The sequence below is a fragment of the Coenobita brevimanus genome, chromosome 82, assembly GCF_032717465.1.
Source record: "Coenobita brevimanus isolate Jiangsu-jjx chromosome 82, ASM3271746v2, whole genome shotgun sequence".
NCBI classification, from domain to species: Eukaryota; Metazoa; Arthropoda; class Malacostraca; order Decapoda; family Coenobitidae; genus Coenobita; species Coenobita brevimanus.
In genome coordinates this window covers 13,643,874-13,650,034 of record NC_137035.1, presented here as the reverse complement: position 1 = coordinate 13,650,034, position 6,161 = coordinate 13,643,874, and positions in this window count along the sequence as shown.

The following is a 6,161-nucleotide window of genomic DNA, read 5'->3' as shown; positions in this document are numbered from 1 at the left end:
TTAATCAATAATCCTGCCATACTCCGTTATCAGTACGTAGAGATATTGCTGCTTTAGCACTATTTTATCGATATTTTTACCGTAAGTGCTCTAACGAACTGGTTTCAATTGTGCCTCCCCTTCACATTCTCTCCCGAAATACTCGGGCAGCTGGGAGCGCCCATGAACTCACACTCTCTCCCCCACAATGCAGAACCTCTGCTTATCAAAATTCATTTATCCTCAGAACTACTACTCTCTGGAATTCACTTCCTGGGAGTTGTTTCCCACATACATTTAATCCTCTCAATTTTAAATCCAATTGTTATAAATATTTTATGAATGGAGGATGCCTTTAGGCACATGGACTTATTTTTTTTTCCTTTGTTTTTCCTTCCTCCATTCATTATCAAAAAAAAAAAAAAATCATAACGTCATAATTACTATCATATCCATCCTAAACGTCATAATTACCATCACACCCATCCTAAATAACTATCAGCATCACCATCATCACTATCACCACCAGCACCATTAGCTACATAAGATCAAAGCCACCACTATATTACTGCATCACAAGCTACAAGAGAGGCAGGAGGCAAGATGGACTAAGGTGGGGCGGTCTGAGGGCGGTATTCTTGTGCGGTTAAGGAACCTCCCTAACACCTCTTCCTTACCGATTTATTTTTGGATACGGCTGGCTAATATCATTTTGTAGGTTATTTATGCAGGATATGGTGATATTAGCATGATTTAAGTAACAGAAGGGGACGGCAAGGTGTGATAAGTAAAATAAGTCGCTTAGGAAGAGGTGATAGTGAGCTACCTTAACTGACGAGAATACGGGCCCAGGACTCTTCACAGGAGTACCAAGTTCCATCCAACTATGACTTTCGGTCTCCTATGCTGTCTTTCTCCTCTTTTTACTTTCTTCCTCTCTGTTTTCTTTCTAACTCTATTTCCGACTCTGTTGTGTTGTTGCCGTCTCTCTCCACAATATTACAGGAACGCAGTTTATAAGACACGTAGGAGGCGAGATGAAGTCAAGTGGAGAGGCCTGGGACTCTACTACACATGGACCGATTTTAGGCCCTTCTGCCTGTCTCCTTTCCTTCATTTACCTTTCTCCTTTCTTCTGGCCTGTCTTTAATTTTACTTAATCTAATCCTCTTCCATATCTTTCTCTCTCATCTTTCTTGCTTGTTTTCTTTCCTTTGATTCTATTTCTCATGTACATTCTTTTTTCTTTCTTCTTTTCTCTCTCCTCTCTCTTCTGTCTTCAAACTCCCATTAGACCATTCTTTTCTCCTCTCTTTAACCGTTCTTCTTTTCCCCTTTAGTTTTTTCTTTCTTTCTCCCCTTCTATATTTCTTTGTATGATTTTCGTTCTTTCCTTCTGCAGTACATTACAGCAAAATAAGCATCATGAGGGGTAGGAAGCGAGGTGATATAAGATTATCATCACTAGCAACCATCTACCCTACATCACCATCATCATTATCAATACGACTAGCATTATTTTCATCAAATTGAATTTACATCACAGTCACCATCATCACCATCACTGTCACCTCCACCACCATTAGCTACATTGCGTCTAATTCACTATTATTTAACATCATCACAAGCTACAAGAGAGGTAGGAGACAAGATGAAGTAAGGTGGAGCGGCCTGGCACTCCACAACAGGTGTATCCAGTTCAATACTTCACCTTATTTCTCTGATGTTTCCTTTTCTTTCCTTCATTCCTTCATCATCCTTCTCATTTTTATTCTTTCCCTTTTCTTCCTTACAATTTTTCATTCTTTTCTTTTCCTCATTGTACTGTCCTTACCTTTTCTCACTTTTCTCTGGTGGTTATTTAATGGCTTATATTTTCCTCTATTACGTTTCTTTCTCCTTTCATTCATCCCTTACTTTTTCCTTATCGCTCTCACTCCTTTCTTTTTTTTTTCCGTTCTTCTTCCACTAAATTCCTTCAACAGAACCTACAAGATAGGCAGGAGGCGAGGTGAAGAAAGGTGGAGCGTCCTGGCACTCTACTACACCTGTATCCAGTCAACACCTTTGACAATTTATATTTCATTCTCCTTTTTTCTTCCCTCCTCCTTACAATAATATTTTGCTTTAGTCTCATTTCTTTTCTTAGTTTCCGTCTTTCTCTTCCCCTCTGCTTTCCTTTCTTCTCTTTCATTTCCTCTCCCTCCTGCTTCCATTCATTCTCCCTCTATTCTCTTTTACTTTTTCTTTTCTTGCTCACTTCATTTCCTTATTCCTGTCTGCTGTCTGTCTTCATTATATCACAGCAGTAGACGCACAAACCAAGGTGCAGTAGGGGGTAGCCACCTGGCACAAAAATAAGGTGTACATGTTCGACTGTGTTGTACCAGGATCTTTGTTTTATTCACGTTTTGTTCATTGTTCCTTTTTCTCCTGTTGTTTCCTGTTAGCCTTTCATTGTGCAGTTTTCTTTTCTTTCCTTTTTTGTTTCTTCCTTCTTACTTTTTATTCGCTTGTCTTCTACCTTCCTTTTCTTCCATTTATTGTACTTCATCCTATCAATATCTCATTTGTTCCATTTTTGTTCATTAATTCTCTCATTTGCCTGCCGTTTCGTTGGTCTTTTTCCAACATTTTTTTTTTCTTTCTTTCTTTCTCCCCATTTTTCTTTCTCTGCCGTATTGCCTTCTTTCTGTAAAATATTGCAGTATCACAAACTAGAGATGTAGAAGACGAGATGATATAAGGATATGAGAAGTACTAACCTACTGCACCATCACCACCACCATCATTATCATCATCATTAGCATCAAGACTAACTTAAGTAACCAAATAACTAGCATCATCACCATCGCCACAGTTAAGTTCATCATCATCATCATTATACCCACCATCATTAACTCCTTTAGATCAGAGTCACTACTATATTAGCCTACATCATCACAAGCTACAAGAGAGGCAGGAGGCGAGGTGAAGTCAGGTGCAGCGGCCTGGCACTCTACTACAGGTGTACCGAGTTCAAACCTACCTGTGTATTGCCTCCTTTTATTATATTATGACCATTTCCTATCTTTTTTTCTTTATCTTTCTTTTTTCTGTTTAATCTCCCTTTGTTTCTTATTGTCCTTTAATTAACTCGTTCTCCTTTTCATTTTTATTTCATTCTCTTTCTTTCTTTCTTCTGTTTCCAGTTCTTTCCTACATTGTTATTTCTGTCCTTGTTCTTTCTCATTTTATTTCTTTCTTATTGTGTGATTTTCGTTTTGCTGCTATGCTTTCCTTCTTGCCTTTTCATTCTCCTTTCTTCTTTATATCACATCACCAGCTACACAGGAAGGAGGTTACATGAAGTCAGGTTATTATCAGCATTACTAACCCACAGCGCCGTCAGTAACACTATCACCACCACCATCATCATCATCATTATTAGTCATCATCATCATCATTATCATCATCATAGCATCATCATCATCCATATAACTATCATTATCATCAAAAATAACCACAATCGCCATCACTATAACCACCACCTTGATCTCTATTCACACAATCATTATAACCAATATTATTATCCATTCACTCATTGTTATTATCATCACAACTAACCTACATCACCACCACCACCACCATCATTAGCTACATCAGTTCTAGCCACCACTATACTTTGTTCACCTTAACTTGGCAAAGATCTTCGTCTTTTTGCAGTACCTTTTCCGTAATTGAACAGATCAGAACCACATCCCTGTAGCCTTTCCCTAACACTTCTTCGTGACTAGCATCATATTGTGAAGGTACTTGTTGATGGTCAGCATTGCAGTGGACAGCTGGTATTTCCAGGCCAAGTTAAATAGGACAGAGGATAGCACATCAGTATAGTGTTAATCCCTTGTTACAGCTTAAGCATTCAGATTGGCCAGAGGGTCATTTTAGGCCAAGTTAGAGTGGACAGACTACTGCACCATATTTACTGATAATCCCTTGTTACAACTAAACACATATGATGATATGGTGGCAGTTTTATGCCAGGTTAAAGTGGAGAGAGTATAGCACTACTAAATAATAATGATCTACTCCAGCAATGTAGATTACGATATGAGTATTTTAAGCCAAGTTAGAGTGGACAGAGTACTGCAGCATATTTAGTGATAATCTCTTGTTACAGGTCAGCATTCAGAATGGGGAGATGGTAATGTTAGGCCAAGGTAAAGAAGGCCTAATATCAAAGGATTATAAGCACCAGGATAGGTAGGAGGCGATGTGGAGGAAGGTAGAGCGGCCTGGCACTATCACAGCTGCATAGAGTTGCAGCCTCTGTACTTTGACCTTCCTTTATTGACTTATTTTAGCTTTGTCTTTTACCCTTTTTTTATTTCCTTCTTCTTTAGTATATGATTTGTTTTATTCCTGTCTTCCTCTTCTTTTCCAAATTTCCCACTTTCCTTTCCTTTTCTCCCTTTCTTTTTTGTCCTTTTCTATATTGTTCCTTCTCATACCTTGTCCTTTCTCATTCTCACATTCTCTTTTCTCTTTTCCATTCCTTCTGTCTTCTCTCTTTCTTTCTCCTTCCGCCTTTTCTCTCGTCTCCTTTCTTGCATCTCTATATCACAGCAATAAAACAACAATACAAGTAGGAGCCAATGTGAAGTAAGGTGGAGCGGCCTGAGAGTCTTACAAAAGTGTCCCGAGTTCCACCCTGCCAGGCACTTGACTCCTTTTTGGTCGTTTTTCCTCTCTCTCTCTCTCTCTCTCCTTTTTTCCCTTTAATTCTCATTGTCTGTTCTTTCGTTTTTGTTCCTTTTTTTTGTTCCTTCTTTATTCTCGTATTTTATTTCCTTCTCCTTTTTATCTTTTTCTACTTTCCTTTTTCCTTTCAAATTCTTCTCCATTTCTGTATTTTCTTTATTGGTTATTTCATGTTTGTTTATCGTTATATTTCCCTCTTTTCCGTTATTTCTTTTTCTCATATCAGTTCTCTTCTACTCCCTTTCATTCGTTCTTTCCTCCTCCATTCTTTCTCCACTATATTACAACATCACGACCTACAAAGGAGGAAGGATGACAGATGAAATAAAGTTATCACAAATACTAAATGACTGGACTTCACCACCACCACCACCACCATCATCAATATCTATACAGTTTCAGCTTCATCATTATCACCACCACCACCACCACCATCATCATCATCATCATCAATGTCTATACAGTTTCAGCTTCATCATTATCACCACCACCACCACCATCATCATCATCATCAATATCTATACAGTTTCAGCTTCATTATCACCACCACCACCACCACCACCATCATCATCATCATCATCATCAATATCTATACAGTTTCAGCTTCATCATTATCACCACCACCACCACCACCATCATCATCATCATCAATATCTATACAGTTTCAGCTTCATCATTATCACCACCACCACCACGATCATCATCATCATCATCAATATCTATACAGTTTCAGCTTCATCATTATCACCACCACCACCACCACCATCATCATCATCATCAATATCTATACAGTTTCAGTTTCATCATTATCACCATCAGCAGCAGCAGCAGCACCGTCACTACGCCAGTCATCACCACCATCGCCATTATCAGCTCCTTAGATCAGGGCATTATATTACAGCATCACAAGCTGTAAGAGAACAGGAGGCGAGATGCAGTAAGGCGCAGCGGCCTGGCACTACTACACCTCACACCTGTACTGAGTTAACATCACCCACTTTGACGCCATCGTCTTCAGTATTTCCTTCCGTCTTTCCTTCAGTATTCTTTCTCTCTGTTCATTTTTATCACTATTCCTTTTCTTTTCTTTTTCTTTCTTTAACTTCCATTCTGTCTTTAATTTTTTCTTTCAGTTTCCTCTTTCTTCCCCTTTTCTTTCCCTCTTTTCATCTCCTTTGTCTTTTTTTGCTCTTCTTTCATTTTCCTTTGTAACTGTCCCACTTCATTTCTTTCTTTCTCCACTCCATTACAGCATTTCAAACAAGAAAGGAAGCAGGCGATGAAAACTAAAGATAATAGCCTACCATCAGTACTAACCTATCACGTCACCACCATAATCACCACCACCACCATCACCACTGTCATCGATATCATCACTACCATCATCATCCATAACGTTTTGATCAGAACTGACTTTAATCATCACTGATGCCATCACC